Here is a 22,560-nt window from a genome sequence, read left to right as displayed (position 1 = left end):
ATTACATACCCTTTATAGGGTTGTATAGAGAGTCCTGGTTATTGAACATGTTGGGGATATGAGTGAAGAATTTTGATTAAAAAATATTATATGGGTGAAGGTTTATTAGCAATGCATTTGTGTTAGATTATTAGTACAGAGAATGTGTGTAAACCCATCTTAAGGGTGTTAACCACTTAGACTTACTTGGACACACACTTGCATGTGTTCTTCTCATTGCAGCTAAAGCCTGTAACACGTTCAGGTCATTGAGCACAAGCCACCAGGAACTTCTTCTCTATGAAGGTTTTGTAACAATGAATGGGAGTGCTGCAGTTGAGTAGGAGAAATTCCAGGTTCTTTGGGCTCATTGTTTCCTGAAAAATGAAGACCTTTATCAAGCATGGCTTGTTTGCTCACGTAGAGGCTGCCAGCTTACTTTGGCCTGAATGAATAGTTCCTGTACTGGAAATTACAAAATGAAAAGTACTTGTTCTATTTCTAATTAACAAGGTTTGTTTTTATGGAGACCTGTACTGACGTTTTATTTCCAGCAAGCAATGCATGGCAAATCAGTCGCTTCTTGTACTGATTCAGTCATTTCCAAACTATGTGCCACAGGACTACGGACCCTTGTGAACCCAAATTGCCCACTGTCAGAAAGGGCTTTTCAGTGTCTGTCTGCTTGAGTCACACTGCTACTGTCTTGCATCCTTTCAGTTGGGAGGTGCTCCCAGAACAGTGATTCGCACAAAAACGTGGGTGGGCTCCACAGAGGATAAATAATTTTTTTACAAGATAAGGAGAAGGGTTTGAAAATTGAGGCACGGGACGGGGGGACTCTTGGAAACCAATTTATATATATAATTCTTTAAGACGTACCTGTGGCTAATCCCATGTGTGGCAGCTCTCGCAAGAATTTGCGAATGAGGGGAGGGGGAGAGGAAAGCAGCGGTGGTGGGGAACATAAGGCCAGTAGACAGGCAGGGTGTGAGGGTGATTAACACAGTAGGGGCGGGACTTCCTCCCCCTTTGTGCTGCTGTATATGGCTACACCTGTGTGATTTTATAATGTTTGGATCAGTTTGTCTTTGTGTGAATGCAGCTTCTGAGGGGAGCATTCTCCCACTAATCATTTTGAGGATTGAAGTGAGTGTGTGTGTGTAAAAAGGTAAGGAGGGAGCAGAAGAGAAAAGTAGGGGTTATATCTTGTTGAGGAGAGATGGTCTTGTGGTAGCAAGCCTGACTTGTCCCCTTAGCTAAGCAGGGTCTACCCTGGTTGCATATGAATGGGAGACTAGAAGTGTGAACACTGTAAGATATTCCCCTCAGAGGATGGAGCCACTCTGGGAAGACCAGAAGGTTTCAAGTTCCCTCTCTGGCTTCTCCAAGATAGGGCTGAGAGAGATTTCTGCCTGAAACCTTGGAGAAACAGCTGCTGCCAATTTGTGAAGACAATACTGAGCTAGATAGACCAATGGTCTGACTCAGTATATGGCAGCTTCGTATGTTCCTAACATTGTGAGATGTGAGGATGTATTTAGTTTGAGTGAGGTAGAAAGAGCATTCAGAATTCAATTTCTTTGGAGTTAAATCAGCTTCCACTGAGGAGGTTGCAAAGCTATGATTCTGCATCATCCTCACCAAATGCTGTATTGCCCAAAAAAAGGCAGAATTCCTGTGTTAGCCTGCTAAGCTGTGGAGTTTATGGCACTTAATGTGTGAAGTTGTTTTGTATGAAGTGTTTGAGAGCCAAGTTACCACTGTGTATGTTTGCTTAGTGGGTTGGTTACATCAATTTTGTTGCTGAGGCAGTTGTGTTTTCCTTGTGGATATTAATTTGAGAAGACTTTGACACTTAGTGTTGCCTTTTATGGGGCATAATAGCAATGCTCCCTAAAGCATTGTTAAAATGAGCAATATATTTGGGTAGTAGATGTGATGGATTTGGGTTTGGTGGTTTTTGTTTGTTTTTGAGAAAATGTTAGTACTATATTTTTATAGAGTACTCTAGAGAAAGAGTATTAATACTGAGAGAATGTATGAAGCGATCTTGAATAAAATGTTGCCTTAGCTTGGTCCCCTCACCTGTAAACACTGTACTACCCAAATCTTCCGTTTCTCTAGTAGCTTTGATCGTGTGATTTATTTATTTATTCGATTTCGATGCCCTTTACAATCTCTACACTGGCTTCCTGTCTGCTCTGGATCCAGCACAAGTTCTGTGAGCTTTCTTTCAAAGCCCTCCATGATGTTCCCCTTACTTTGTTCTCCTATCCTGATCCATCCCTTCCTGTGACCTTTACCCCTCCACCAGCTCCACCACTTTCAGCCATTCAGAGGGTCCCACTCCCATAGATGACTCTGCCCTTTCTCCCTTCCCCTTCCTTAGAACTGCCTTCCAGAACACCCATGTAATATTTCTCCTCTTTCCCTTCCAATTCCTCCACAAAACCCTTTTTGTGAGGCCTTCGGCACAACCTCCTGCTCCCCATACCCTATTGTGACTAAGCCTATAACTGAAACAATCATATATCATTCTGCTGTTTACCTCTACCTCATCTTCTCTCCCCTTCCTCTGTTGTCACTCTATGGTGTTTTGGATTGTAAACTCCTTGGGATAGATCTCTATCCTTCTATACCCCCGTTAAGCCAGACTTTGACAAATTCTCTTTGGTTCCAGGAGCCAGCCCCAAAATTTGGGAGCCAGACAATGGACACTTGACAAAATTACGACTTAGTGATGGACATTGTGGAGGGGAAGGGTCAGTGGGCTTCTCTTTGACCCTTTTATAATTAACATCCTTAGAACAGAAACAGGGCTACGATGGGCAAATAAAGAGCTGATTAAATGAGTCTGCCTCTGAATATCGTTATATAGACATTACAGTTAAACTTTTAGGTGCCATACCTCCCTGGTGCCTGGGATTTGTCAAGCTCTGCGTTAATCATGATTCACATTGATGATGCTATATAAATGTATTTAAAACACTTGATGTGGAACATAGGAAGCTGCCATAAACTGAGTCAGTCCATTGGTCTGTCTAGCTCACTATTGTCTTCACAGGCTGGCAGTGGCTTCTCCAAGGCTGCAGGCAGGAATCTCTCTCAGCCCTGCATTATTGTGTTGTAATTGTGTGATGTTTAGTAACTGAACTTGACTAAATCGCTTCTTATTCCAAGAATGTGTGTTACGTGAACTTTTGTAGTGGTTGCTAATTTCCCCCTTTCTTTCCTTAAAACAGAACGCAGCCTTCCTATCCATGCTTTCCTCTAGACAACAGAGTACAAGCCTTTGCATAGCAACAAACCATGTATCACAATGTTCATATAAAGATTTGCTATCTCCTAAACATGATAGCAAACAACTTTTAATTTGATACTACTTTTGGGATGAGACTGGCACTCTTCAAACTTACTGGCACAGTAACATAGGAGTTTTGAATGAGAATTAGGGATGGGCAGATGCCAGATGGGCATCTGGTGAATTTCGCCTGCCTGCCTTGACCCTTCTGAGACATATCAGTTAAACCCTGCCAAGACTGGCAGCATTTGTAACCCTGTTTTTCTCTAGACTCAACCCACATGTGTCTTGAACCTCTTTCAGTGGGATGATGCTTTGGAAGTATCACATGATCCCGTCGTTGTGATTGGCCTGAGCCTGCCAATCTTGGAAGTGCATCATGCTTACAGCATTTATCTCTTCAGATTAGCACTGTAACTGTGAGCAATGTGGTGACGAGGAATTGAATTAATGACACGCTGGCGTGGGAGTTCCGGTGTGTTATGGGAGTGTTGTACAATTAATTAATTAATTAATTAATTACTAATTCAATTTCTATACCACCCTTCCATAAATGGCTCAGGGTGGTTTACACAGACAAATAAATAAATAAGATGGATCCCTGTCCCCAAAGGGCTTACAGTCTAAAAGAAACATAAGCTAGACACCAGCAACAGTCACTGGAGGTCCTGTGCTGGGGGTGGATAGGGCCAGTTATCTCAGACTGAACTCACATACATTCTCTTTTCAAAATAATGACTGAATAGCGCTCCAGTCATCCAAGTCAATTGCCTGTCTTTTTGCTTGGCAAGCATTGCACCACTATAGAGGGGATGATTTCAGTTTGTTTATTTATCACTGAGAACTGAGGTGTGCAATTTATGTTTCTATTTATGGAAGATCCTGAGAGACTGCATTAATATTTATAAGATTTAACAAGACAAAATTCAATCACATTTCCTTGGATTAAATGAGGAAGTCTAATTGAAGTCTGTAAGGCTGTTTCCCCCCAAGATGGCTTACATGTTATGTAGAATGAGATGACAGACTGAGGTGGTCAAGTTCTGGGCTGTGCTACTTCAGATGGGGGTGTGTGTTTTGCATTTTTTAATTGCTCCATAAGATTAAAAACTCCTTGCAGATGGTAATAAAGTAGCAAATCAGAGACAGACATTTTTCATGGTCCTCTTTTTGATGTGCTTTTTTATAGGATTGGGTGTACAAAAAAATGACTCTGTGACGTGGTACCATCCAAAATTATTCTCTTTGATCTGTTATCTCAATTCTGTATGATATGTAGATCAGCTCTTTATGTCTAGGTACACAGCTCAATAGCTTTATGGAGAACATTAATGTTTGATCAAAACTGTTTCCTCCCCTTGCCCATGAACATGGATAAATTAGTTTACATTAATTGACATTAATCAATAACATTAATTAATACAGGCAGTTGAAAGGAAGTTCCAAGAACAATTAAAATCGGTTTTGATGAAAGGTGTGTTACAGTGGTAGTTGTGTGAGCGTCTCAAAGAGAGACTAAAAGATTGTTCAGACAACTGGAAAACCGGATTGGTAAAGTGCCAAGTTTTTGAGTCTCACAGAACTCTTCTTTACTCCCTTGAAGAAGAATTCTGGACAATTCATAAATGTCATGTTCTATTATTTCCTGCTTATTGACATGCAAATGGCATTGTATGCACAGCTGTGTAGCACAGATTTATATCAATTTTTGTGCTCCCTCTCCCTGTAGACTTTCTACATTAATAGTTGAGTGGTATAGTCTCCTAGGCTCACTGACATTTATCATGCGTGCTTGTAAATTTCCCCCGTTTTGTAGTATCTAGCTTATGCCAGAGTTGCATTATTATATATTACCTGTGTCCAAAAAGAGACATGTGTTACAAAGGTTTAAAAACATATCCAGACTAGAATTCCCAAATTATCTCCTCACACAGTTTTAACATTCTGTGCCATGGCTGTCTCCCATGAAATCTGGGGTCTAACATCCTGATGATTTTTATTTTAAACTTCCATGTCCTGATCAGATATCAGAGAACAGCTGCAATGACAAACTATCTGTTAACTAATTTATGCTTGTGATATATACACCCACACACAGGTGTCTAGATCCCTCAAGGTATATCTAGGTATATCTTATATTGCTATGAATCAGATCTGTCATCTTTAAAATAAAAGGATGACTCAATATAGAAAGGTAGAGGAGTGTGTGTGTGTGTGTGTGTGTGTGTGTGTGTGTGTGTAGGGGGGAACCCTTGCATTCCATTTTAAGTTTTCAAGTAATATTCAGCCTGATGCTGCAGAGTGGCTGCTGCTTCAACTGGATAATTTTATTTTTATGTCAAGTGGGCCAATTTTTTTGACAGAGCATTGAAATAAATTTTCTTTTTAAAAGCCCACAAATTAGTTTGAGCTAAAATTAAGGATTAAAGATTTGGTAGTATTAAAGAATTTGGAGATGATATGATTGAGAAAAACTTTTTTCCGAACTGCAAGGTTGCCATGGTGTTACACAACTTGTTTGCTCGTTTCTCAACTCATGTTCTTTTTCAATTACTTATGTAGCTAATTGATACTATTCATGTTTATATAAGCATGAAAACATTTTAAAGGTAGACATGCTGATCAAAACAAAATTATTCATTAAAACAGTTTTAAAAGAAAATTTTAAAATTTTCATTCCCGATCATTGATTGATTTTAACTGATTTATGATATTTGTGAACCACCCTGAGCTATTCTGTAAGGGCGGTCTAAAAATCGAATGAACAAACAAATAAATAAATAAATAAATAGATTAAGCCTCGGGATTTGTGGATCACTCTAAACTTTGCATCTAGCATTCTGAACACAAATTGGTCTATGTGAAACTATAATATCGTTTATACTGTGATAGTAGAAGTCAGCCAGGCAAAGGGTGGGTTCAGACATAATGTGGGACAACGCTTAAATGTTCGTTCCGTGCAATGTCTCCTAAGCTTTGAGAGTGTCCAATCCTCGCTCCCTTGCTCATGCGGGTTGGAAAAATTCTACTTCTGACTGAAGTTAGGAACAAACTAAGACCGGTCGTTACATCTGAAATAAACTGAGATGTGAACTTATAGCTTGAAGTAGGTTTCACATCTCTGTTTATTTCACATGTTAGAATAAACCAAGATTGTTTGGTCTGTGTGTTGTTCAGGGCCGAACATGGATTTTTCCTGTCCTCAGTTGGAAATAGAATTCTTATGACTTGCATGAGGGTAAGAGGAAGAGTACATACCTCTGAGACTAGAATATGTTGTGTGTAACCAATATTTAACCATAGTTCCATGTGATGTCTGAACCTGTCAAGTTTGTCACTATCTCCACCTGCCATTGCTTCTCCAGCTGGGATTGTGCTCCTCCTCCCCTCACAGAATTGAGTAGAACCACCAACTGCTTTGTGTGGAGGAGGAAGAAGAGGTAGCCATCACATTTTAGTGTCTTAATGATCTGCCATTTTCACAAGTCCTGTTAAAGTTGCTCTGGAAGTCTTGTCTGCTGAAAAGTAGGGTAAGAACATAAGTGTGTTCTTGTGTTCTTCATGCTTTAAGAAAACCAATAAATGTTTTTCAGCTTTATGTTAATTTATAAACTCAGCTTTATATCTCTACCTCTGGCCAAACAGGTGATGCCGTTCATGTGCTGGCTCAGTGCCTAGAGGCTGTCAGGACCTGGATGGGCCAAAACAAGCTTAGGCTCAATCCCTCCAAGACCGAGTTGCTCTTGTTCAGTTTGCAATCTGGCCAATTGCTGTGTGTGAGTTTATCTCTTGACGGGGTTGCGCTTCCCTTGAGAGAGATGGTTCATGATCTGGGGGTCTTCCTGTATTCGTGTCTCCTGCTTGAACAGCAGGTGCAGGCTCTGGTCAGGGGTGCTTTTGCCCGGCTTCAGCTGGTTCGCCAGTTACGGCCTTTCTTCGACCGCCAGGCCCTGGCAAGAGTAACTCATGCCTCTGTTACCTCTTGTTTGGATTACTGTAATGCGCTCTACCTAGGGTTGCCTTTCAAAGTGATTTGGAAGCTTCAACTAGTCCAGAATGCAGCGGCCCACCTCCTCATGCGTGGCTGTAGATTTGATAGTGTCACACCTCTTTTATGGTCACTGCACTGGTTGCCTATTCGCTTCTGGGTCCAATTTAAAGTGCTGGTTCTCATCTACAAAACCCTTATGGGCTTAGCACCTATAGATCTCCGAGATCGCCTCTCTAGGCCAGTTGTAGCCCGTCCTGTGAGGTCTTCTGAGCTGGCCCTCCTTAGTGTCCCAAGCCTGGTATAGTGTGTGGTGCCGGGCTGCCTCTCTTCTTTGGAACAACCCCCCCCACCGATTTGTTCAGCCCCCTCCCTGGCTGCTTTTAAGGCCCTTCTTAATACCCACCTGTCTTGTCAGGTGTTTGTCCTTTATTTATTTATTTTTAATTTTTATTGATTGTTGGTGGTATTTCTGTTGTTCACCGCCTAGAGTCTTTGGAGGAGGTGGTATATAAGAAGTTTCAATAAACAAATAAACATAGAGCTGAAGAACAGTTACCTAGTATGTGAGATAGAATACATTTCCCTCTCAGTAAAATGGAATACTAGATATTAGGTAATGAGTTGTACACAATATTTTTAAAAACAAGCAAACAAAAAGACAGATGAATCAGTGTTACAGTTGGGCTGTTTCCGTGTTTCCAGAATGGAAGCAGGAAATTGGTTGATTCAGATACTGTTCATTATATTGCAGATAGCCCATGCTGGTAGTCCGTCTAGGGATAAAGGAGTAAATGGGGAAAAATATACATTCTCTTTAGGAATATAACAACTGGGAGAAAGGCATTTTGGCAATTCCAGTATCATTTGGAACCCCTGAAGGTAGAGAACAGATAATTTAAGATGTATTAGTATGTGTCTTGAGATTATTTTTTCATTAAGCTTTCCATTTCTATCATTTTTATCTAGCCCTTTGTAGCGGGAGGGAAAATGAAATTAGTTAGAATCCTTACAGTTACCCGTTTTCAGGATCCATTAAATTGTTTACTGCTTTATTAGTAATAAAATCATTTCATGACTCAGGCCAGTTATTATTGGCCATTGATTTCTTAGGAGACAAGCCATACGCCTGTAGAAATTGTACACCTTCATTTAAAATAGTCAATTTTAGTTTCAGGTTGTTTCTTACTTTGGAAAAAAAAATCCTATAAAAATGCTTAGCCATCAAAGTACTATTATAATGGCAACCCCCACCCCAACCCCTGCTTTTACAGAAAGCAAACAAGAAAATGCACAGACACACGACTGACTGCTGTGGTGTATATTGTTGTTGTTTTAATGCCAAAATGAAAAAGCCTTTTACCTTACAATGATAAAGGTCATTTATTATATAACAGGATTTTCTTAGCTTGAAGAACATGATTTGAGTGGTTGGCCTGCAATACAGGAGCTTGTGGAATTCCTGAAGCGGAGGAAGACCTTTTTTGAGCCAGATATCAGGCCTATGCGAAAATTGGCTTGGGACCTTCTGCTCTTCTCAGAGCTGCTCCGTCCCCTAAGGGGAATATCTTATAGTGCTCACACATCAAGTCTCCCATTCATATGCAACCAGGGTGGACCCTGCTTGGCTAAGGGGACAAGTCATGCTTGCTACCACAAGACCAGCTTGTGATTAACTTGCCAAAAAATGTTGGCTTCCACTGATGCAGGTATTACTTAAAATGATACATTGTTCCTTAGATATGTTTAACCCTTGGTATAGTTTTTCTCCCTGCCACGGACAAACTTTGTCTTCAACCAAGGCTACACTTGAACTCAAAAGCTGGTTCAGAGAGGTTTCTTTCTCTTTTCCTCAGTGTATGGGGATGGAGCCCAAGCCTAAAATATCCTAGTTGCTGCAGACTGAGCTGGAACTCAGTTTTTAAACACACAAACTGATAACTGGTTCACAATACAGGACAACCCTGTTATTCACGGGGGTTCTGTTCCGTGGCAGTGTGTGTGTGGGGTAGAGAATACACAAATAACAGGGCATTAGGGCTATGGGAATTGGGGGCGGGGTAGGTTTCTGCACCACCCAAATTTGTTCCCCAAATGGCAAAATGGGCCAAATAAAGTCCCCTACCATGGTCCTCTGCCTTTTACTTGTCTGTAGATGTTGAAAATCATGTTTTTGGTGCCCTTTTCCCTTCAAAATGAGCCATAAAATGGCTCCAATGCACAAAATGGCAGCCGGAAATGACTTCCGCATTCATTTCCTGCTGCCTCTTATGGAAATGTGGATTTAACCCCCCTTTTTGCCATTTTAAGATTATGTATACCAAAGTTGGGTGTCTATTACCTGATCGCGGATACGTGAAGCCATGAGTTCTGGTCTCGCAGTTAACGAGGGCCTCCTGTATGTGGTTCAACAATCAAGCATTCACTGGCAATTGTACGATTGATGGTTTAGTTTCCCTTAAAAACAAAACACCCTGTTGTATGTGCTTTAATAAAGTTTTAAACAGTTGTAAAAAAATTTCTTTAATGTGTGAATTGGGCGAGTGATATTGCCAGGGCAACACCTTATCAAAGCCACTTACAGAAGTATCATGAGACCTCCACCTGAAAGTTGAAATTCTGGCCAGGCAGGTGTGTAAGTGTCGGTGCTGCCGGCAGCTATTTGAAGAGGTGTGGCAGAGGGCCAAGGAGCAGAACCTTTCAGAAGGCTGTCACCTGGACTCCCTACCAAGGAACAAGAGCCAATAAAGTCCCCAAGGAGGAGGGGCAGTGGGAGGATCAAGGTGACAAGGAAAACATACTTCCTCTCTCCCAGTCTGAGGGGTGGCTAAGGGCTGGCTCCAGAGACGTGATAAAGGGTGAGAGATCACACATTGCAAGCAGAAGAATTTGGTATTATTCTGCATAAGATGACTCTAAATTGGTTCAAAGTGTCTGAATGGATTACTGAAATTGTGAGTAAAAAGTGTCAGTGAACCTGAACCAAAACTGAGCCCAAATTTGTACTAGTTCTACTCCCTGGCTGCACCATAACTTGGTTCTGCTCATTTTTGAGAGAATGTTTACCCACTTTATGATGTGATGTTCTCAAGAGAATGTGAGTGGAGCTAATAGAATATGGTTTGTTATGATGGTGTGGCTCACCATGAGTAGCAAAGTAGGCTTTTGTATCTTGTAATATCTGTTTAGCAGGGACTGTTTGTAATAATTTTTAGCAGGCAGTATTAGACAGTATCACAGCTGCACAGATGTTGTCTACTCTATTCAGTTCTTTTTAACTTTAGCTCCATATTTCTCAACGTAAGTGAAATTTAAACATAAAAAACAAGCCACCAATTGCTGTCTATCTTGAGGGTGTAGCAAGAATGGCATCGGCCCTGGGATAAGAAATAAGATGGTGCCCACTACCTTCCTCTCGTCCCCCTGCTCTGAAACCTCGTAGTCAGGGTTCTACCTAGCCCTGGCCTCGCCCCTCCCCTCCTCTCCCATCTCCTCTGCTCCAGATTGGCTGGCTACATGCTCAGGCTTAGTCTAGCTCTCCCTCAGACTGATTAATCAGCTCTGCAGTGAAGAAAATGCTGGCTGATGCTCAGCGACGGCATGCCCTCAATGATGAGCCTGCCGCTTAGACTGTGTGAGGAGTCAGATGAGTCTGAGCATGTAGCCAGTGAATCAATGATGTAGATCATTGCCAGACCTTTTCTGAGTTCTGCTATTGAGGGGAGGCAGGCAGGTGTCTGAGTGGTCATCAGGTGAGCCCCGAACACAACCTTTGTCCCGTGGTGCTTGTGCATTCCCTTCCAACCCTGCCCTTGCTGGCTTGCTCAGATGGAGTTGAAGGGACAGACTGACTTGAGCTCATGTGTGCTCTCTCTCTTTCTTTCTCCCCACATGTGCACGCTCTCCGGGTGGAAATTGTGAAAGGGGGCACCCTGCAGAGTTGCGCTACAACCAGCTCCTTAAGGGGTGGGGGGACAGCAGGAAGCGGCCCTCTCTTCATTAGTGGCCAAGGGGCAAATATCCCCCCCGCTAGTTACTGTATATGATAACTACGGCCCTGATTTATCTGTCTCTATTTCTTTGAATGTTCCCAAAGGGAGTCTCACAAAAATATAAAATTCAAAAAAATAAAAACAGCAGCTGTTCACTATCTTTTAACAGCAGCAGATAGCTCTGTCCATGTCTCAAAGCAGCAAATAGCAAATCAAAAGAATGCCAGCAGTCCATAACCCATAAGCAACAATAACCCTAACACAAACAAACTAAAAGGGGAGGGGGAACCAGAGATACCTAATTTGCAAATTATTCACCGAAAGTGCAGGTAAATGCAACAGCCTTTGCCTGGTGTCTTAGGGATAGCAACCTAGGCAACACATCCTCCCTTGAGAAGGAGTCCCACAGAGAGTGTTGAAAAGGCCTGCTTCCTCCTTCTGAAGATATGGCACCTGGGAGAGGTTTCTGAAGATGATCTCGGCTGTCAGGCTGGATGAGCATCTGTGTACAGCACAATAGTATCGTTTGTAGTTGTAACACTTCAGCGTGCTGTTTTAATACAACCCTTTCAACGAATATCTTTTTTAAAAAGTGCATCTAATTTTAACCTATGTACTAATACTCTTTTTGTGAGCTTTCTAAGTCTTAGAAAGTTTGAGGGACAGATTGCTCCTTCCTTTATTAATTGCTAAATAAGAACACAGCAAGAGAGAGTGACTCTCAGAAAGATGTGTAAACACTCCTGGTAAGTACTGTGCCTGCTCTCTAAAGGAATAATGATTGATTATGTCTTGAGGTTTTGCTTTCGCAGAAGGGGGTGGAACTTTGTGTTCTGTGTGTTCTTTGTGTTCTCCCCACCCCCCCAGATATGCCGAGGTTGAGTGTGTTTTACCTGACCACAGATACACACATCCGCATGTTCAGTGACTCCAAATGGGATTGGCTGGAACCAAAATAAAGTCCTTGCTGTGCCATGGTTCTTACTGAAGACAATGGCTGTACTCTGACGTGCAAGAATAATGTTGGTAACGATTAAACTGTGCATTGTGTAGTAAGTTTATTTACACAGTTGATGGCATTATCTCACTCTTGCTTTTTTCTACGAGTAAGAGGTTAGCTTTGGGGATAATTAAGTTGGAGCTACTGTGCTGTTAATATAGAAAAGTTTCAGTTCCCCAGCTTTCCCTATAGCCTCTGAACTGCGTCACTGATAATGATGTAATAGTAGGCAATCTGGCACCTTTAAGCTAGTGTTGACTGATTCAATAGCCGTTCTAAAGTAAAAGCAGTATGTGTTTCTGTTGATGCTTGTCCAGCATATCTTGCCTTCTGCTCCAATGAATTCCTAGAAATGTTTGTTCTTCCCATAACAGACTGCTACTGGACATGTGCTCCATTGGCCTGGGGTGATTAAGATGCACTGGGTTGTGTGTACAGAACACAAAGTTGAACCCACAAAATGCTTATGCATGAGAGTCATGCATGCAACATGTATGCAATGTTGACAGTGAGCAATCGCTCTCAAGTTAAAGCAAGTTGTATATATTTGCAAATTAAATGTTCATAGTAATTTTATTTATGAGTTAAAATGTGAAATTATGTTGTGTATATCCTTAATAATGGTAGATTTTAGATTTGATTTAACTACAGGAATACCTCAATATCTGCGGATGTGTATATCTGTGGTCGGGTAAAACACACTCAACCTCAACATATCTGGGGGTGTGGGGAGAAAAAAACACATCGACCTCACATATCCATGGGTCGGGGGTGGCCAAAAATGACTTAATAGGTCATTTCCGGCCACCATTTTGTGTTTCAGAGCCTAAAATTGGCTCTGTTTAAAACAAAAAAAAGGCAATTCTCGGCCAATTTGGGTACGCAGAGCAACTTAGGGACCAGCTATGATGGTCGGCAGCTTTTGGGTCTGAATCTGCCCCTCGAATCACCCCAGATTTGATTTGCACTCGAATTTTTTCAATCCAAATTGATTTGGGGCAAAAAAGGGGTTCTGGGGGCAAAAGTTGGCGTGACTTTGTGGCAGATTTGGGACAGAAAAGGGGTTCCGGCGTGAGGGGTTCCGGAGTGAGGTGAAGAGTGAGGTGGGTGATAGTGCCCCAATGGGTGCTTGCTACCACCCAGATGTCAAAGAAATTGGTGAAAGGGGTGATTTAAAAAAACTTTTTGAAGTTGGCGCATCTTCAAGTTTATTTCCTATAGGGAATAATGGGGATTTCAGCTGCCCCATAACTCCACTTGAGGGGCACCAGGGTGGCCCTGAGCGGGTTGTGGTGTAGTGGACATAGGATGCCAACCAGCCCCAAAACCACAAGCCCATGGGGTACTGGGTTTTGTTGTTTGCAATGTTTGAGGTATTCTGAGAGTAGATTCTTTGGTGGGAAATGAGAGTGGATTCTTTCGAAGTCCATTCATAATTTTGAACCAAAGAAGATTATGAATGAACAAAGATGAGCAGTGATAGTGGATTCTAACTCCTCCAAGTGGAGTTATAAGGCTGCTGAAATCCCAATTATTCCCAATGGGAAAACGCTTAAAGACGTGTGAACTTCAAAAAATTGTTAAAAAGTACACCTTTGCCCAATTTGAAATTTTAGTGGTAGCTTCCACCCATTGGGCACTACCACCCAACCCACTGTGACCACAAAATGGAGGTCTGAATCCCCGAATTTTTGGGGAGTCCACATCTGGGTGATTTGTTTTGTACCCAAATCAGGTCAATTTAGCACAGGGGTGATTTGTTCTGTCTACAAATTACCCGAATCATCTAGAATTGATTCTTGAATTTGTACCTGAATTGATTCTCACAGCCCTACTGGGTTGCAATAGTTGTTGAACTGATATACGTTTAGCAAACTGAGTGGGCACATAGAAGAGAAAAATGATGTTTCTTTATTACTCTTGTTTGAGAATAAAAAAGAAATGATCTGTGCCCTTGTTTTAGCCACCAGTGAGTGAATAGGAATCATTTCATTTAGGCAGTGCAGATTAACAGAACCAGCATTTTTTCACTTTATTTGCTGCAGTTAAGCAACAGTATGCTAAGCATACTGTGTGCCTCCCTTAGCTGTACAATGGTGCCTTTGACTCTGCTCTAATTTCTGAAGCAGAGGAGCGTGCCATCTTAATGAGAGCTCTTTTGTAGCCTGAAGTTCATGGCAGTCAATGTTTGAGGTAGTTTTATCAGTAGAAAAACTGGAGATTGTTTGCTGGCTATATCATCCTTTCTCTCCTTTTTCTTAGGTTCTCTCCAGCCATTCTTGCACCCCATAGTGCAGGAACAGAGCAGTGAATAGGACCAAAATATTTCACTTCTGGCTGTTGGCTGCCTATTGTGAATTGAAGTAGTATGCATATGGAAGTTGCATCACACAGCCTGGGTGGAGTAGATCAGACTCACTGAGATCAATGGGATTGTAGTCATCTCTCACCAACTGCGGGTTTCCCAATTGCGGTTTTGAGTATCCGCGACTGGGAAATTGTGGCGGGTCTCGCCAACCTCGACCTGAGTATCCACAATTTGGTGAGATCCCCCTCCCCCCAATTTTGGGTTTCCGTGTGATTTTGGGGCCCGTGGGGTATTTTTTGGGGTCCCCTTCACTCCTCTTACTGACTCCTAGTGATTTGGGGGGGATTTCCCCCCTATTTTTACTGTATTTTGCGGTCTTTTCAGGACCATGATTCCCCTAACGCCCTATTTGCCTTCGAAATCAATGGCACTCCAACTGTGAATTTGCCAGCTGTTAGGTTTTCCTGTAATGGAACCCTTGCAGTTGGCGAGGGATGACTGTACCCGTGTTTAAATTTGCTTTGTCACATCTTTATGGTTAAAAACATATCTTTCCAAAGATCTTTGCTGCACAGGATTTGGAGACATCAGTAGCATCATCATCTGTCTATAAGAGCAGCTTGCATTCATTCCAGGTCTTCATGAGGATAAAGTTGGCCAAGAAGTTGTGCTTACATTTGAAAAGGGATGTCTGCAATCCATATATGATGCCTGTGAAAATAAGACCAGCACGGATAGGATCAGTCTAGCCTGTTCAGCAAAGATACATTGGGGAAATAAATCTTTTATGACAAAGATAAAACGTTGCAAATTTTCTCAATGGGAGTACATTTGTCATTAGTGCAATTGACTTCAGTGGACCTTTTTGCTCCAAATGGGTTGTTTGTATGTTTCTTATGTGATTTGTAGGGATGTGCACACACACAGCGCTTCGGTGCCTCTAATTCAATGCCCTGAGCCTTTTTGGAAGGGCGGTATAAAAACTGAATGAATGAATAAATGTGCTGAAACGCTTCCAGCTGCCCCAGCCAAATCATTTTGGTGAGCAGTGAGTGGGCTCTTTTAAAAGGAGAAAGGCAGATTTTACCTGCCCCTCTGTCGCTTCTCCGCTGCCGTCCCACCCCCACCCCTGGATGTGCATGAAATGCTTCGTGTACATCCCTTCTGATTCGTACATTTCTGTGTGCATACAACTTCTAGCTGCATTTTATAACTCATTGCTGTACATGAAAATTTTTGTATTAATCTCCTGTGTTGCCATAATCTGGCGATTATATATATCTCATGATTCCATCACACTTTTATCATCCTCAGAATTCTGCGACACTGTGGCACCAGAGCATAAAATGCAACCTCTGGTTGGGAATATGCAAAAGAAAACTTAGAGCAACAAAAACGTTGATTGCTTCATTCCCCATTGAATTATATGGGGCAAGAAAATGGACAATGCTTCGGAATATAGTTGGAAGGGGCCACTGTGTGTTCCAGCTTTTAAAAAAGGAAGTGACTACTCAAGACAGTGGTGATATCTGAAATATATGTTTTGTCTGTCAAGGAGGAGAGGCAATGAATGGGAGATTCTGATGTGTGTGACAAAGAACCTGGAATATACTGGTGGACTGCAGTTTTAAAGAGGAATGAGTCTAGGGGCTGGAACCCTCTCTTCGCTCTTGTTGCACACATTCTGAAAGTTTGGGGGGCTCTTGTTAGGAAGTAAATAAATCAGAGTACTAATTCTTCATACATAGTTGTAGGGTTGTCACCAGTGGTGGTTGGACGCTCTGGTTGTAGAATCTGTCTACCGGAACACTTTGGATCAACTAGAACATAACATTGCATTGTTATGGCATGATAATTCTATACCCCAGACAGCCTGGCTCAAGTTAAGAGTTTAAAAAGCCCTGCTGCTCAGACCAAAGGTCCATCTCGTCTAGCATCCTGCTTCCAGTAGTAGCCAGCCAGATGCCATTGGGCTGCCCTCAAGCAGAACATGAAGGCAACAGCTTTGCTTATTATTTATGTATTACATTTCTAAACTGCTCTATCCATCCAAAGGCTCTGGGCAGTGATTCTACAACCAGAGCTTCCAGCCACCATTGGTGACAATCCTCTAACCTGATGTTTGTGCCCCCCCCCCACCCCCAGTTTCCCCTGTGCCTGGCTGCAACCCTGATTCTTTGCGGTCCCTACTGCCACACTTGAAAGAGCCATATGAAATGTCCCATCTGAAGGAATATATATATTAATCTTTAACTGAATTAACTTAATCTTTACTTAGATCAAGAGGACTGCTACTTGATCAACACTTAGTTCCATGACACTGAGGGTTCAGTCAGGCCTAGAATCCTAGTCTCTTGTAACAGAGGGCCAAACTACATATGGGTCTCCTGAAGTCTTTCCCTTACTCCTAAAAGCAGTTGTCGTGAGTGTGGAGGGGGCTTAACTTGTATCCTATGGGGATGGCAGGTTAACCTTTCCCCACGCCGATTCCTTGATGCAGTGCACACGTGCATATGCTCTCTCTCTCTCTCTCTCTCCCCTCTATTAGCCATGGAAAAGTTTTCCTCTCCATGGTTCATAAGAGCTGGAGTGGGGGTGCATGATTTCCATTCAGGGAATTGGCACAAAGGAAAAGAGTTATCTTCTTGTTGTCATCCCAGAGCCATGGTCGTGATCCAAATCGGGTCTTCCCCAATGGTTGCGTTTAGGAAAAGAAAAAGACATCAGGAAATCCAGCCATCGCTCTCCTGAGTCAGTGACATGTAGTCTGGCACTGATTTGCAGCTGTGAATGTTCATACTGTGGTGATGCATACATGCTAATACCACAAGTTTGGTAGTAGGGATTCTAATGTAAGCTACCAGTTTTGTGGAATGTTGGGTGAGCGAGTGGGGGGAGGAAGGATTGGCAAAACTGCAAGGTTTGTTTTCACCAGTCATGCTGTTTTGTGGACGCCAATATCTTATGCACCAACCTGACTAGTCTGGGTGGGAACTGAAATGTATTAAGCGACAGTCCTGATATGACATTTCCTATTCATCCTGTTACTTCTGCATACAGGGTAACCTTGTTACTCAGGTAGATTCTGCTCTTCCTCTGCTGCCGCAGAGAAACCTACTCAAAGAAACTTACTGTGGAGTGCTCCGTGGGGTCTGTATGTGGCCAGGAATCCCCTCATTTGCTCAGGAATGCCCCCAAATACCCCTCAGACCACACAAAAATTGCGGAAAATAGTCAAAGTCCATATTTGGCAGGAAAGGAGCCACAAAATGGCTCCCTGGAGACAAAATGATGGGCAGAAGTGACCCCCGTGGTCACTTCCAGCCCCCTAGGAACCATGGATACATGGGTTTTAAGCACTTCATATCCGTGGATACTGAAAATGGGTGTCAATGAGACACCCTTTGGATATGCAGAACCGTGAATAGCGGTTCCATGAATAATGAGGTTCTCTTGTATATACACCTGGAAAAAACATGTGTGAGTGGATAAGCTACTGTGTAATCCCCCCGCCCGAACTGATTTCCATAGGCAGGATTTTTGGTCGATATTGGACCATGCTCAAAGAATTGTGTGGGTTTTTTTTGGTGGGTAGAGATTCTGTTCCATGCTGACATAAATTTTTGAGAAACGTGCTGGCTCTGAAACATTTTTTGGAAGCTGACCCTATGCCCTGTTGCCTTTTTGTTTTTGGTTTTTCTTGCAGTGCAGAGAGGGGCAGAGGGATTCATCAGACCTCTCTTAGAATCTGTGAGCAGGTTTAATTGGTTGAAGTGCAGCTGTGGCCTGTTGAAAAGCTGGTGTGTTTTGTTTCATCGTCGTCCGAAAAGGTCCTTGTTGGTTTTCCGCTAGATGCCATCCCTTCATAAGCAACTCAGCGGCATTCTTCCCCCTACATTCAGATCCAGCCATGTGTGCGCTGTGCTCTGTTTTACCGTGCTGAAGCATCTGCAGAGATTTTTTGGGTTTGGGCAGGGTGCCTATTCAGCAAGCTGTGGACTAGGCAGCTATCTTTCGACAGATTAGCCAGAGGAATTTCTCTTGCAAGATTTTGATTGTTCAAGGCTCTTGGTTCCTTTTGTGTGTGAAACGGTGAAAAGTTGTGTTAGGACAAAGGCTGACAAAGTGTTTAATGAAAGCCGCAGTTGGCATTAACAGACATTCCCAGACTTTCTCCCTCCCCTTTGCTGTCCCTCTTCTGTCTGTTAGCAAAAGGTGCCGAAATGTTTTGGATACAATTTGTTGAACTTGCAGTGACAGGTAAATGGCTGGAAACTAATCTGAAACCTTACACATGCTGAATAAAAAGTGGATAGTGCTTTGGCATTATAGATGCATTTATTGATTATATCCAAGAAATCAGAAATACCTAGATTTAAAAAAAAAAATTTTTTTCCCTGCATTATCTTTCCTATTGCTTTGAAATATGTAGGTGGCTTCATGTAGGATAATCCCACTGAATTTAAAAGAATAATCATCAGGAATTAACTGCCCTATACAGTTAAGGTCCGATACAAATTTAATGCATAGGATAAATTTAGAATGTTAGGAACACAAGCACATAAAACTGATATTGATTTTATTTTTTCAAACATTTTGCAAGAATAGTTTTTAGTCAGGTCATTATTATTTCCGTTTTACAGAGCAGGAGATAAGTTTGAGGTTTTTTATTTTACCCATAGCCATGGATGGATTTACCACGAGTCTATATCTTGCTGGTCCTCATCGCCTCTGTTCACCAGAGGTAAGATCAAAATTCCCCAAAACATATACTGGCCTTCTTCTCTGATGTTCTTGAGTGCCACTGTGAGGATGTAGGAGTGGAGGCACTATGCTGCATTATATAAGTGCATTATACTGCAGATGCTGGTAGTGTAAGTGGTGATAGTGGTAATGCTGATAGTAATTGGTATCTATGTAGTGCTTTAGAGTATCCAGAGTGCTTCACACACTTTATTCTAGTAATCTGTACAACAACCCTGTAAAGAGGTCAGTAGTATTATCTTGGAATTGCAAATGGGGGCTTGAGGCTGTGAAAAGGTGTCTTGGGAAGGCTCCTATCTCAGTGACACATCTCATGCAATTCAGACTCTGGCTTTTCCAGTTAAAGGATTGTACATCTGGGACAGATGGTCTTTGAGACCCTGCAGAGTCACTGTTGATCAGAACAGACTGTACTGGCCTCGATGGACTTAGAGGTGGGGATGTTCTCATTTGTGAGGGGAAGAAGGCAATGGTTGCATGAGAGACTTATGCTTCATCCTGACATGGGCCCTGGAGCCTTGAGGATCAGTTCTGGATCTTGCCTTGATGCTAACCCTGTATCAGCTGAAAGGTAGAATGGCAGCAAGGAGGTACTGCTGTGCCAGGGAAACCCTGGAAAGAAAGCTTCCAGTCGTATCAGGAATCCTCCACATTGAGACCTTGTTGCTGGACTATAGGTGGGTAAATCTCTACCTAAGCACCATGAGAATTGCCAGTCACTCGTAAGTCTTGCCTGTCAATTTCTCACCGTCTTCCTATTTTCATATAGATCATTGGGAAATATATTTTTCCAAATATAGCTGGAGCAGCAAGGAGCCCTCCCCACCTTCAGATAATTTCCTGTGGGGCTGATTTTTGAACTGGTTTAGAATTGGTTACCACTTTTTGTGTTTAGGGGTTCTGTTCTGTTCAGGACCTCCAAGAGATTTTAGATTCGGGTACAGTACAGTCCCAGTATGTTGAAAAATGGGCTTTGGGGTTGTTTTGATTCCATGGTTCTGTATTAGCTAGAACATGGATACTATTAGTAGTGTCACTGGTAGTACTGTCAACAAGGTAGTTTAAATAGATGAGTTCTGCTGTATTCCAAGGATAGGATACTTCCCCCAACCATTCATCTTCACTGTAAACAAAGATAAATGGCCACATTTTCAAGAAGTGGAAGGAAACTCTTGATTTAAGAGAAAATGTTGTTAGTATGTCCACAATGTTGAGTGCCTCATTCTTCTGAGATTTCAAAAAGAGAAAGAAAGATCCCAAAATTCTAAGGGTGATTGTGCATGTGCAACTTACAGTGAATTTCTAGCTGATGTTGATTTTCTTTCTATGCAACACTGAGGGGCAATTCACACAATTGCCCCAGGTGGCAGGAGGGCATGGGGGGGAAGGATGCTTTCACCTTACCTCCCCCGTTCCGGACGACCAAGCAGATCCTCTTTGGTGCATCTCCCACGCGCCCTCACGGGCAGCCCTGCTCCATGCAGCTTGGAGGAGGGCGGAGGGACCCAGGGTCAGAACTTGTTGTTCCGGCCTCCAGGCATCCCTCAATGCAACGTGTGGCATGTTGGGGATTCCCCTCTCAGACAGGTGCTCTATGCGCCCGTCTGTGACGCTTCAGGCTGCACACAACCTGAGGAGTCACACAATACCCAGTGTGACACAAGTTAAGGGTACGGGAACACACTTGACCTTGGCTAAAAGCCAGGTTCGTTAAGGGGGTTAGGCAGGCGAGGAGCGGAGGGATCTGCGAGGATCCCACCATTTCTCGTGACCAGCCAGCCTAACCCTGCCTGGGACAGCCCAGGCAGTGTCAGACTGGTTGTGAGAATGGCCTCTGAGAGCTGAAAAGGAGTAGTGCTTTTTAAAGACCTGCAGTAGTCTTTACTGCAAGATACTTTCTTGCAGTAGTACTTTTTAAAGGCTTGGGAACCTTCTTTGGGCCAGGAGCTGGCAAGTTCTTTTTGAGATGGATGCCATATTTTTAGTTATAAATGTGAATTCTCTCCTCACACCAGCCTTTAAACTGAATGTGTATGAATTTTAACTGTTTAGGACCTTGTTGGAGCTTAATGAAACCATTTAAAAACTTGAGACATCCGAGAGCAGTTGCAAGGATTAATACGTCTGCTCTGCTTACACAAGTGTGCCTAATTCCATGCTCATGTGTGCATTCCTTTGGGGAAATTATTGACTTCAGGCTTTGGGCTCCTTTGCATGCTCCCTGCTCTTTCTCACTCTTCATCTCACTGACGAGCTCAGACTTGACTTTGTGGTTTTTGAGGAAGAGATTCTTTTCCATAATAATCTAGACAAATTGCATTTTGTTCTCTCTTTTATTTATTGGATATATTGACTTAGCTTTGAAAGCACCTTGGGATTTTTTAAAATCTGTAGCTTGACAGCTTTCATGAGATATCAGCCTCCATGAATTTGTAGCACAATAAAGCTCCCGATTTCTGACCAAGAGAAGAAACCTGGCTTCTTGAAAACAGTGTTTAGCAGGGATGCATTTTCCTGTCTCTGTGCCATATTAAAGGCCCAGAAACACCTTTCTTGGCCTGCTGCTGGTACCTTTATAATTGGTGGGAAGCATTTAGACTAATAAGTAATGGCTAAGCACCACTGAAACCAATGAGACAAGTTTTTCACAACTAACTTAGTCCATTAATTTCAATGAGACTTGGTTTGGATACTGCCCAGTGTGATAAATTCCTTTAGAAGGGTGATTTTTTAAAAAAGTGTTACTGGATTATTTTAAAATGGTTGTAGGGCACTTTCAGGATGATGTATTTTTAAAGTCATTCAAGGGGTTCTTGTTTGCATCCTGTATTTGATAAGATATAATCTAAAGGTAGAGATGTAGCGTAAAGTTGAGCTGGTAACTAGTAGGCCTAATAAAACCTATCATTGTAACAAGTTTTAAATATCATTCTGATGAATCGGCTCTTTAATATATATTATAATATTTTAATTTATTATATAAATATATTATTTCATTTAATTATACATTCATTTGATTATTCCTTCAACAATTTTCTTCTTCTTCCATTATACATGGATAATCTCATTTTCCCTGTAATCCTCTGAGCTGCATCTTTTGGCTCCTGCTGCACTCAACTTGTTGCCTCCTACTTGCCATATTATATTATATTATATTATATTATATTATATTACAACACTGCCCCAAACCACTGTCTCTGGGCAGTTTACAGCAATGAAAGCCTT

General features: G+C 42.1%; 1 protein-coding gene across 1 annotated transcript in view; it reads left to right on the top strand.

Moving 5' to 3' along the window:
* Window positions 1-22,560, top strand: part of LRIG1 (leucine rich repeats and immunoglobulin like domains 1) — a 178,585-nt gene that overhangs the window by 45,934 nt on the left and 110,091 nt on the right. The window lies entirely within an intron of this gene.

This window comes from Hemicordylus capensis, chromosome 2 (assembly GCF_027244095.1).
Source record: "Hemicordylus capensis ecotype Gifberg chromosome 2, rHemCap1.1.pri, whole genome shotgun sequence".
NCBI lineage: Eukaryota > Metazoa > Chordata > Lepidosauria > Squamata > Cordylidae > Hemicordylus > Hemicordylus capensis.
This window is presented reverse-complemented; position numbering and strand designations above follow the sequence as displayed.